Source organism: Pagrus pagrus (assembly GCF_965226575.1).
Source record: "Pagrus pagrus genome assembly, chromosome: 19".
Classification (NCBI taxonomy): domain Eukaryota; kingdom Metazoa; phylum Chordata; class Actinopteri; order Spariformes; family Sparidae; genus Pagrus; species Pagrus pagrus.
The window spans coordinates 11,447,758-11,460,820 of NC_140203.1; the positions used below are offsets into that span (position 1 = coordinate 11,447,758).

At 38.9% G+C, this 13,063-nt stretch overlaps 1 protein-coding gene across 13 annotated transcripts in view; it reads right to left on the reverse strand.

Moving 5' to 3' along the window:
- znf618 (zinc finger protein 618) overlaps positions 1–10,821 on the reverse strand; it is a 36,691-nt gene extending 25,870 nt beyond the window's left edge. For all 13 annotated transcript variants that reach the window (XM_084383004.1, XM_084383000.1, XM_084382995.1 and 10 more), the window contains exon 1: positions 10,420–10,821. The gene's annotated coding sequence lies outside the window, so the exon portion shown is untranslated. The remainder of the gene's footprint in view (positions 1–10,419) is intronic.
- Positions 10,822–13,063: the final 2,242 nt, after the last annotated feature.

Here is a 13,063-nt window from a genome sequence, read left to right on the forward strand (position 1 = left end):
CTGATATTATGGAAAGAGGGAAAATTGGTCCTCTAATAATAGCACACCAATACAGCAACAACAAGCCTTTTCATAGCCGAAATACACCTTTCTTTGGATATGACACATGACCAAGAAGCCTCCTCACACAGGCCGGTGAACTGGATAATGTTGACAAAATATTTACGGTTTCAATTGAAATTGCTAAACTTCATCTTAAAAAAAAAAAAAAAAGTACTGTTAGCTCAATCTTCCAGTTTTTGCAACACTTAACAGGCCTGAAAGTTGTGCAAGTTGTGTGTTTTCTTGATTTCCTAATATCTTTTGCAACTTTTATATGAAAGCTCAACCATGCGTTTAAAGATTTTAGGATAGATTTAATCAACAACTGTAACTTCTGTGTGACCTACAATTTTGTTCGTTATGGCAAAGGGACATTTGACCTCCTGTTGGTGCTTCAGGAAAGGGCTTAACACAGCCATGATTCATCTTCTGTGGCCAAATGCAGTCCCAGTCAAAAGTTTACATACACTTGTAAAGACAATGTGTATCATGGTAGTGTTCACTTCCAATGATTTCTACAGCTCTCGTTTTTCTGTGATGGAATGAGTGGAACATGTGACCAAATCTGCTGTCACCTCCATTAGGCACTTTTGATAGCCATCCACAAGCTTCTGGCAGGCCTCTGGTTGAATTTTTAACCACTCCTCTTGACAGAATCCGTGAAGTTCAACTAAATGTGTTAGCTTCCTGGCGCTGACTTGTTTCTTCAGCACAGTCCACATGTTCTCGATGGGGTTCAAGTCAGGACTTTGGGAAGACCATTCCAAAACCTCAATTCTAGCCTGATTTAGCCATTCCTTTACCACTTCTGATACGTGTTTGGGATCATTGCCTTCTTGGAACAACCAACTGTGCCCAAGACCCAATCATCTGGCTGATTATTTTAGGTTTTCCTGAAGAATTTGGAGATAATCTTCCTTATTCATTATTCCATTTACTTTCTATGAAAATGTGACCAAATCTGCTGGGTCCAAAATATATACACAACAAATCAAATGACCATCAATGTAGAAAGTTATGTTAATCAAATCTTTTAACTTCTTCTAAGTGATTATGATTGATAACAGCTGGTCACTTTTCTGGGCCCATTTTAATAGGACTTGCCTGATACACCCACTAGACTCAGCCACAAACACTACAATGGGAAAGTGTAAGGAGCTCAGCATTTATCTGGAAAAGCGCATTATTGATTTGAACAAGTCAGGAAAGTCTGTTGGAGCCATTTCAAAGCAGTTACAAGTCACAAGATCAACTGTGCAAACAACTGTTTGTTAGTATAAAGTGCATGGCCTAGTTGTGTCACTGCCACGATCAGGAAGAAAACGCAAAGTATCACCTGCTGCTGAGAGAAAATTGGTCGGGATGGTCAAGAGTCAAACAAAAAGCAAGTCTGCGATGAATTAGAAGCTGCTGGAAGACAGGTCACAGTGTCCACAGTCAAGCGTGTATTACGTCAACATGGGCTGAGAGGCTGCCATGCAAGAAAGAAGCCCTCGCTCCAGACATGGCAAATTAAGGCTCCACTGAAGTTTGCTGCTGATCATATGGAAAAAGAAAAAGCCTTCTAGAGGAAAGTTCTGCAGATGAAATAAAAATTGAGCGCAGCAATATGTTTAGAGGTGAAAAGGTGAGGCCTTTAACCCCAAGAACACCATACCTACTGTAAAGCATGGTGTTCGTAGTAATATGCTATGGGGCTGTTTTGCTGCCAGTGGATCTGGTGCTCTCAAGAAAGTAAATAGAATAATGAGGAAGGAGGATTATCTCCAAAATCTTCAGGAAAACCTAAAATCAGTTGGGTGTTCCAACGGGACTGAGTATTTCTTAAGCATTTATTTTATACATTTCCATCCCCCAGTGTCTTGTTTCACCAGTGACAGAAGCTGTAGAGCAACCGTGTGCACCTGTGTGCTTTTACCCACACTGCAATGGACTGTAAGTGTGAGCAGAAATTAGCAGACCAGCTGTGTTTATATTCACAGGTTATCTATGGGACCTTGTTGTGCATTTTTATACCACTGAATAAAAAAAAATACTGTTGTTGAAGAGGGAAGATGTCTTTGCACTTTACTACAGAATAAACCAGACTGCTGCTCAATGACATATATATAAGCCCAGTTCGTACAGCTTTATTCAAAGGCTCCTAACTACAAATATAAGCCACAGATCTTTAAATTTTAATGTGTAATGCATCCATCTGCATTACAAGTGTGAAGCCAAGCTCCTCTGTGTCAAAGACTTCGTTCACTGTTGCCTTTGGGAAGCACTTGGGAAAACCCATTTCTGAGGAGGACTTAACACTCATGTTTAATGATGACCAGATTATGATGACTCTAGAAGTAAAATTAAAAGTAATGTAAATTACTTTGACATTATTTCATTCTTTTTCCACAATAAAAACATTCAAAGTCATTTTTGTAAGCAGATTATATTATATAGCAGTGCAACACAACAGCTCTACTATGAAGTCTAAATGATCAGATCTAGTTAACATTGTCATAAATGTGTGAATTCAATACATCAGCAAATACCATGCATACTTATAATTAAAAATAAACACAAATGCAACAAATTACAGTTAAAGATTGACGATTTTCTTTCTGTGCACACAAAAAGCTTACTTCTCTCCAATTCTGTTCACAAATTTGTTAAATCAGTGTTAGTGAGCACTGCTCCTTTGCTAAAACAATCCATCCACCGGACAGGTGTTGCATATCAAGATGCTGATTAAACAGCATGATCATTGCTGTTGTGGCTGCAGGACTGTTCACCAGAGCTGTTGCCTGTAAACTGATAAAATGTTCAATTTACAACCATAAGTTGTCTCCAGTGTTGTTTCAGAGAATTTGGGTTGTGGAGGGGCGTGGTGTAATGAACATTTAACTGGCAACAGCTCTAGTAGACATTCCAATGGCACACTGACATCTGTCGCACTGTGTGATAAAAACAACAAATAAATATAGCACATTTCAGAGTGGCCAGCCCACGGGACACCTGTGTAATAATCATGCTGCTTAATCAGCATCTTGATATGCCACACTTGTCAGGTGGATGGATTATCCTGGCAAAAGAGAAGTGCTCAGCGACTGAAAATGTGAGAGAAATAAGTTTTTGTGTGCACAGAATAGTCCTAGAGCTTTACTTCAACCAGGAGTGAAAACAAAAGCGCTGCATTTATATGATACTGGAATGTATTCGATTGTACAAGTGTGTAAGTGTATTTTTTTTTTGTTCAAACAATTACTGAAGACATTAATCAGCAGAATCATAACTAAAATAAAATACTGTAAAACAAAACATGTTAAACTTGAATTACAAAACCAAAATATGCAGCCTATTTATCGACCAAAGCATCAACCAAACACATGATATATATTATATTTATTCATATTGTCTTTGTGCATTTATTCAATATTTACCACTCTGGATGTCCATACCAGAGCAGCAGGTTTAAACTGCCGGTTTGAAGAGTTAATGTTAAGTCAGTGATTCAGATAAGCCATCATTCTCTTTATAGAAAGCTAGAAATCAGAGAAGCGCCTTGAAATTGGAACGCCTACAAAAATATTTTGGGTCAGCAAAGTCAGTGGCCCATTTATTGTCTACGCAGCAGTGCCAAATTTTACATCCCAGTGACACCATAAACTAAATGGTCAGCTCTCTATTTTCTGGCTTCAGGATTTAACTGTCTTGGGTAGAACTGAATTCTTTTCACATTCTTATTTAAGTGCCTTTCTTGAGGAAACCTCCAATGTTGCTGCTCAGGGAACAACAATTTTCATATTCATATCAATTGAGGAGTAAAGGCGAGAACATTTTTTGTTTCTAGTACATTTATGTCTCTCTGTTATCTCCGTTTTAACAAATATCATTGAAGCCTTGTATTACAGAACACACCTATAATAACAGCTCAGCTTTCATGGTGTTTGTCTCTAAAAATATCTCTCGAAAATGATCATTACAAGGCTTGGTGCAAAGAGCAGTATTACCATTGGTATACAGACCACAATATTACATCAGTGCAATTTTAAACGTGCAAACTGTCATGTCATTTTCCGTAAAACTCTTAATTCAATGAACCTTGCGGCAGACATGCACTACCTTATATGATTACAACTGTGAAAACAAAAATAAAAAAGCACCCGTGAGTGAAAAGGATTCAGTTTTAACATTTTCTGACTCATGGAGAAAAAAATGATGTAACTGCAGAGAAATTATGGGAGTAATTTTTTCGCCAAAATAAACAGCTCCAATATGGCAGTAGTTTAGGTTCAGCCTCGAGCCAGCTTCTCTCTGCAGGCAAGTTTGTTCATGGTATACAGGAAATTTAAATTTTGTGAGGCCCGTTTTCCATTTTTACTGCAGAGGGGACCTAAAAAGGCTTAATTATGGTATGTGGGTTGCCTTTTTTTATACATATATATTAAAAAAAAAGCAATATGAAGGTAACTGGCAATGTTTTTATAATCTTCCTCTTGCTGAAAATGCTGTGTGAAAAGAGTGTTTCTGTGAAAATTTAACAGCGTGTCAGGAAAAATACAGTAAAGCCAGACCTCTCTGTCTCAGCCGTTTTTCAAAACGTAGCCCAAGGGAAGCAATTTCAAAGTCGACAACACCAGTATTTGGCAGTGTTCTGGCAGAACTTACACTGGTATGAAAATTTTGCACCGTGACAACTCTAATCCCCCACGCATACAAAAAGCAATGTGTCATCATTGTTGTTTTATGAATGATCGAGTAAAGGCCTTCCGTCAGCTTAAATTCCAGCCAAAACAAATAAAGACAGCACAACTATAGTGACTCTTATCGTTGATGCATTTATTATGTCTCTATAAATTATTAACACTAAAGGGGATGCATTGATCATGTCACATGCTTTAGGATTGAACCCATTTGTATTAAGTTCTTCAAAGCTGTTGAGTAAAGGTCATATTGGACCGGTAACAACCAGCAATTTAACTTCCTTAGGATGTTTAATCAGCGACTGGTTCCTGTTATTCCTTAAGTTTTACAGAACGATCCAACCTAAGGGTACAGTCACATGGCACAGTTTAAACCCATTCTATGCAAGCGAAGGGGCAAATAAAATGTTTGCATCTGGTGGCAAAGCAAATTCCGCATCATGGCTTTGAGACTTTAACTTTGGTGGACTTTGACTGGCTGAGCCTTTAATGGACTACAAACCAGCTAAATGAGCTCCGTGTGCCTCACTTCCTGCACAGCCCACAGTCAGCACTGGTAGACAATCGACATTAGCCTGCATTCGCGTTATGTGTGCCCTAAGAAATCATGCAAAAGTGACTGTTAGGCCGGAGACATACTTGCTGTCGAGCCACACACTCGCGTAGACAACGGGCTGCGTGGTGAATGCAGTTGTTCACATACTTGCCTATATACTACACGTGTTAGCAGAGGATACTAATAGATGGTACACGTAAGCTTGTTGTCCGATGTTGACGTGCTAACTGACACCTGACCCTGTCACATCCCCGTAGAGGTGCTACACTGCTCCTACCGTGCATGTGCATATTGCATCTTGCATACGCGTAGTGTTAATTGATGATGACATGAACAACCGATGATCCAAACGGAGGCAGGATAAGTGAGCCAGCCCTCATTTGAAGCCAAAAAAAGCAAAGATTAAAGCCCGAAAAACATTTACCTTAAGACCCATGCGAGAGGCTTTACGCCTAGGTGGGAAAAAACTGTCTTGAAAGTACCAAACAGTCTAAAGTAGATAAACTAGCTCCACCTCAACCTGCTAGAACAATACAATTCTGCTTTCACTCTATTGCATTACTATCTACAATCTAAAAATGTCATATAGATCAGTCACAGAGAACATTTGTAGTACTTTTACTTTCAATACCTAAATTCTGCTTTTACTTTTACTAGGACAAAAGGTCCCCAGTGCTCCCTGAGCGCTACCAGCTTTTCTATAGCTAAGGAGGAGAGAGTTGGTAGATTGGAGTCCCACATGGACTCACTCCTGTGCTGGTCAACAAGGCCAGCTCAAGTCTGTGTGTGGTTAAAGAAAGCTAGCCACCGACAGCTAGGAGAAGGAGATCGAGCAGCCATGATGGACCGAGCAGTGAAATCAATGTCGGACTGAGTATTCTATGCTCCACCTATTTTATGACTGTTTTTTTTTTTTCCTTTTGATCAGGTACTTTTAAGACCGCCAGTTGAGTAATTTGTAATGGACATGGTCTGATATTGATCCTGATTGATCGGCGTACACCCACTGTGGGGGGAACAAAGCAATGCATCTTACTGCCTTCTTAAACAAACATGAACTGACTTTTATCATCTATAATCAAAAGAGCTCCCTCAAGTCATCCATTTAATATTTCCTGTGCAACATTTTGAATGCATACCCTAAATACATGAAATGCCTGTTGTGGCCTGTTTTCCTCTAATTAAAGTCAAAATGCAAAATTAGCCATCTGGCCTTCTGTTCTTTCATAGTCTAAGCCTTCTGATATACTGTAACCTACAGCACCACGCAGAAGGGAAATCTAAAACAGATGTACGTTTGCGTGATGTTCCTCACAAATAAAGGACAACCTAAACCAACTAAAACAAAAGGTCAATGGAGATAAATACCACAAGACCGGGAAACATAGTTAAATAATAAATATGCATATTAAGAATCTATAAACAGTACAGTCTAATTGGCATTTAAGAAAAGAGGTGTAGGTGGCTTTGTCATTTATGTCAATTCATTAAACTAGTTTTCTCTTTGCGATGTGCTTTAAAATGTCACTGGATGCATATTAACAAAAACATATTTAAGAACCACAATAAATGTATCTAGGGTTAAAGAATAAGGAGGTTAGGCATACAAGAAAAACATCTCTAGGACATACCTCTGCTCAGAATTCAGAGCTTAGTAGAGGTACTTAAAATAATTGGCCTATATTTGGGCAGCACTGTATCTGCCTCTGCACAATAATGAAGTAAATCAATCACTGTGCTTGGTTAAAGCAAAAAATAATAATCGTGTGCTTCGAACTTAGGGGAGATTTTCTTACTTTGAATTGTACCTTACATTGCCAAAAAACTCTCTGTGCTCTGCATGTTAAGCAGACTGGAGTGAAGATTCCAAATATAAAATACAAATTTGTTTAAGGCTCAGGAAAATGTTTCCACTCTGGAGGGATTAAAAATAGGAATCAGCTAAAATGGGGGGTGGAGGGGGGTCACTTCAATCACTGCTGCTTTCACTGCATGTTTGTATTATCCAGAGCAGAGTCAGTGACTAGGAGCAAGGGTTGACCAAAACCTGTTTCACACTAAATGCTTTGCTTTCCCTGTTTCTTTAATCAAATGCACATTTCTCTGTCCTCTGTAATAAATGTCTTCCAAGATGGTGTATGACCAATGATTTCAAAAAGCAATAATGCAGAGAAATGGATAAATCCCCCCCCTCCCCTTCACCTCACACACTCACACTCACACACACACACACACACACACACACACACACACACACACACACACACGGGATGCTCTGGAAAAAGAAACTGTGTCGTCTAGTAAAATTCCATCAGCATACACTCAAAACCCCCATAAAAACCTTTTCAATCTATATGTTAATGCCACGAATTAAAATTTAATAACAAGAGATATTGAAAAGCAGACTTGAATTATACAAAAATAAATCCTGAAAGATCAGGCCCCTAAAATTAGAAATTCAGGGCGGCATCCGGTCTGCTGTTAAACCCTTGTAGGCTGGCAGATTAAATTTTTGATGAAAATCAAAATTACACTGCACACTGACGCAGGCGCAGCAAACCTGGCACTATTGTGATTTATGGATTCATTAAACCCGCGGGAGTTTCACCCCTCCCCTTTCACTCAAAGAAATGAGATTTGCTTTGCTGAAAATTTGTATTTTCAGAAAAGCTACTCAGGCTCTGCTCTACCTTCAGAAAATGGTCAAGGCAAAAAAAAGCAGCCTCTGTGTACATAACCACTGCACGTAAACAGGCCTAATTTTCATTGCTGCAGCAATTGAACGTCCTTATGCATTATTCATGAAACCAATAAGGTTCATTTTTAAAAAGGAGGAGGCAGGAAAAATATGTGCAGAATGCACAGAATTTTTTTTTTTAATGCAGCAGCCTCAACCCCTGAAAAGCCATTCCCTGGAGACTAATTTAAGTGAAGCCATTTTCAGACATTTTCAACATGCCAATAGCAGAACAATAAGATGCTCGCTACGTTTAAGAAAGGATGTATGTTTGCTCAGACACATCTAAGCACAAATCATGAAGCTGTACTTGTGCATTTACAAAAAAAGCACTGGCATGGCATCAAAGAAAGCAACTGTTTGTGTAACATCACTTACCCTTCAAATAGAAAACAAAACCTCTGTACTAACTTAATGACAATCAGGGCAGCAACTATGTTTCAAACAGTGAAACCCACAGGCTGCGATATGATCCCTCACCATCTTGTGTTTATCAGTGCCTGAGGGGGACAAGTTTCACCTCTCCATCCAAACTATTTGCTCCAAATATCCTCAGTGAAACAAAGCTTTTGTTCATTAAAGCACAGACAGAGCAGCATTCCTCTTACCCAACTTAAAACGAGAACACTCACAGAATACAGTGCCCATTAACCATATCAGGGTTTAAGGTGTTTTTCATTTCAACACTGCAGCATTACTTCTTAGGGCTTTATAACATATTACTTGGTCCTTCGGGTATTCTGAATATACACATTCCCTTCACTCACAGAGTGATCCAACCCTATTAAACTCATGACACTGGTTGCCTCTCTTCACCAACTCAAACTCCTGCATTTTGATTAGATTTTCCAAAGCAAAGGTCAGAATTTACACCCAGATTTTGCATACCAACCATACTATTTCCACCAGCTCTTTGAATTTATACAGATTTGAAGGTCAGCATTAAAATTACCCACAGCAAAATGGCCTCCGCAGTTTTCCCTAACATTAAAATAAAAGCAAGCCATGCAAGATGGGAAACTGTTTGGCGTCTGCAGGATTAATATAAACAGTAGAGGCACTGGTTGTGATTGTTTTTCCTGCCCTCAAATTATGCTGACATGGTCTCTTTTCTTCTTCCAGTGCTGTTCACTTCACTTTGGATAGTTATTTTCCGCTCACACATTTCCAATCTCTAGAAATAAAAGTCACAAATTGTTCCATGTTTACCGAGCAGTAAATTATATCTGCATTCCCAGCAAAAAACACACAAATACACACTCACGGCAGAACAAGCAAGGACAAACAGGAACATTACAGCCGATGTGTATGTTGTGCTGAAAAGGTCCAGGGTGGATTTGGGTGTTTTTATCTTTATCTCCCAGGCACATCAAAAAGATTTCTCAAATGGCAAACAATTTTTTAATAAATGCTTCAACTCAAGCCCAGAATACCCATCATGAATAAAAACCAATGAATTATTTAATTAACTTGCACAGTGTTTTTTTTTTTTTTTTTTCTAAAAAAGGTCATTTTGCATTAATTAGCATTAATGAAAGCATCAGATCCTTTTCATTTCTAATTTGTGGCAACCACTTCCGGATTGGCGTCCACTCCTTATAAAAGCTTTTTTTTTTTTTTTAATGAAAAATGCATCTCCATTCACACAAACTAACATTCAATTAAAAAAAAACTAGTCTCATTACTAGTCTCATTTTTTTTTTTAATTTGTCAAAATGACTGCCTACAGGTGGCGCCAATGACACGCAGTTTTAAAATCCCCCCCCCATCTTCCTAAAAATAAAATTCCAACTGTATTTTGACATGACGACACTTTAGTGGCTTTTCTCGGCTCTCTGCGCTGAACAGCGAGCCGTCAAATGCCAGCAAAAGTGACGCCGATGTTGCGTGAGTTTCAGAGGAAAGCAACTCCGGAGCTCTGCTCAAATTTGCTGGAAAATTCACAAAACATGGCTGCAGGAGGTTTTTGTGTTTCAGATTGTTCCTCCCCTCGCCGTCCTTCATGTTGCCACTATCGCCTGGTCCCCCCCTCGCTCCATCGGCACACAGTGTTTTTAAACCCGGGCTTGGGTGGCGTATACGCGGGCTTATACTAGGTGCACAGACGACTAGTCAGCAGTTACACGGAAAACTTCATTACAAAAATTCAGCCCCACAAAAAAAAAAACACATCAACAGATTAGGTCTATTTCGGATGGCTTCAAAAAGCCTGCACCTGGGTTTTTTTTTTGAGTGTGCAAGGCAGTAGTGCAAGGAAAACACCGCCAGGTCTCGTCTGTTCAGAAAGAGAGGACTGAAACTTAACACCCGCTTAAGTGAAATTTCTGAAAGAGAAAAAAAAAAAAAAAAAATTGAAGGATTTCTAAATCAGAAAAAAAAAGCCAAACAGCGTTGTGACATACCTCCAAAAACGATGCAGCTCATGCGAAAACAGGCTCCCCTCGCTCCAGAAATCTTCCCTCCCCGACCAGAGGTGACTGCACAACTGCTTCCTCCCAAAAAAAAAATTGTGAATTAGTTATGAGAAATTCCAAATGTTAAAATTTCCACCACAGCCGCCTCTCTTTTCTCTCTCTCTCCCCCTCCGCGACACGCTACGTTACATTTTAGAAAGAGTAATGGCGTAATGAATCATGAATTTGCCGAAGGTTTTTTAACTCCAGTCCGTGCAAGCTCCCCCGTTTTTCTGCCTTGACACAGGCGGGGGGGATTGTGTTGCGGTTCCTCCTGTGGAAATTTCGTCCGCCATATACAAGGGCAGATTCCGAAATTGCAGCGCCGGCCTGTATATTAGCCTACATGAAAAAAAAAGAAAGAAAAAGGAAAAAAGTCTGGGAAGAAGAGAGAGGGGGAAAAAAGGTTGGCCGACTATAAAGTTACACGGGGAGGAAGAGGGGGGGGGAGACTGGAAATTACGCAGGGGACGAAAAAAAATATTGTCATGTGAAGTGAGGAGATAAAATCAGGCTCAGACGTGGAGCTGTTTATTATTAAGATAACAGCTTCTGATCAGGTTCATATCAATGCTCATTGACAGATATAAACTGTCTGTGTTAAACTATTATACACTCTAAGTTTCACTTTCCAAATGTTTTCACTGTTGCTCATTTTAACAGAAAATGAAACACAAAAAAGACAAATTGCTGTTGTCTGATTTGCTCACTACGCGCAGTGAATCACACACGGCACATTCACTCAGTCCACTCGTGTTCACTGCAGCAGTCTCTCCACTTTGCAGTTTTTAAGGTGACTCGTCCCGGGAAAGGTTTTGGTCGGCCAACAAATTTGGATTTCAAAACCTCACTCTGAGAATTAGCAATCTTTTTTTTCTCTTTCAAAATAGTTTAGTTTTTGTTTCTAGGATAAAGTTTTCAAACTGGAAAGTTCAAATGAGCAGCTGTGGCTCGAAAGCAAAAAATGTGAAGTATTTCTATTGTGTTTATTGTACAAGTTTGGGCTGTAAATGTGGGTTTAATTAATTAGACTTGACAATAATGTAGTCATACAGTAATAACAACAACAACCACAATGATACAATAATACATTATGTGCTGTTACACCATCTCAGATGCAATATATATGATAGAAACAAGAATATAGTAAATACTAACTGCATAAGTGCACTTTGTGCTTTTTCAAGCCTTTTGTTCTTCAGTGAATCCTTATTAATTTAGTCGACTGAATGGAAAACCTCTCATGAGGGATGTTCAGTCATCTGAAGAATTAATAGATTAATTAATTACATAATTAATTATTTAATCAACCTTTAATGTATCCAGTTGACTGATCAATTAATTAATTTGTAATTAGTTAGCTGGCGAGTTAGTGATTAAAGGTCACTATAGGCCTACTTATAAGAAAGAAGGTAAAGTCCACATTAAGTTATAGCCACTGTAATTGACACTTAAATCTATAAGCTGCTAAAAGAGCAGCACATCTACAAATATGTAATGGGCCTACATTCATTCAGTATTGTATCAACTCGGCTCTCAGAAGGATTAATTTATAAAGGTTTCATTATTTTCTCAATTTTACATTACAACACAGTGATTGTAGTCCGTTTTACACAATGTTTTTGTGTTTTTTTTGTCTTGAGTTGGTTTAGTATGCAGTATTTTTTGGAAAGCTTTGGCATTCATGACAGAAAAAAGACTGTTTAACCTCAAAGGGAAAATAATTAAGTCAATTACAAATATAATAACAATAAATAGTTTGTATTTTTGAAGAGGCATTAAGTATTTGGCTCCAAACAGATCTGTGACAAAGATATCGAAAAGCACTAATCAGGGGAAGGGTACAAGAAAAGTTTCAAGGCGTCAAATATCCCTCAGAGAACAGTGAGGTCAATTAAAGTTAATGCATAACTGCAAGTCTCACGAGAAGGGCACTGAGGGAGGCCACCAAAAGAGCTCTGAATGAGCGGCATGTTCGGGTGCTTCACACGGTGGCACAGCGAAAGTAAGTTTTGAAAATCTGACATCTGTTTTTTTCAAATATATTTTTGGGCATCATTCTGAACACCCCACACATCAGCAGAAACACAACATTCCTGGTGGAGGCTGCATCGTGCTGATGCTTCTCTGCAGCAGGCCCTGGAGGACTTGCGAGGGTAGAGCTGGGGTCAAATTAATGCAGCAAAAATCCGGGGAAATCGTGGAGGAAAGTTTGCTGCTGCAGCAACTTTGGACAACAATTCTTAACATGAACCAACAGCTACACAGGATTGACTGAAATACAACAATGTTTATGTCCTGTAGTGGCGGAGTCCGTCTCTGTCCTCTGTGGCAGGACTTGTAATTTGCCAACTTCTGGTCCTTGTGCTCTTTTCCTTGTGCAATTTTACAAAGAAGAATGAGGGGAAATAGCAGTGTGTCCAGATGAAAAGGCGATCATTGCTGACAAAGGAAAAGCGCCAAGAAGAACTGGAAAGATATGAATATCTATGAAATCATTTATTTGTACTAAAATCAATTTGTAGCTTTCACTTTGACACTATTTATTGTTGTCAGTGTCAAAATCCCAGTTACACCCACTGATTCAATGATT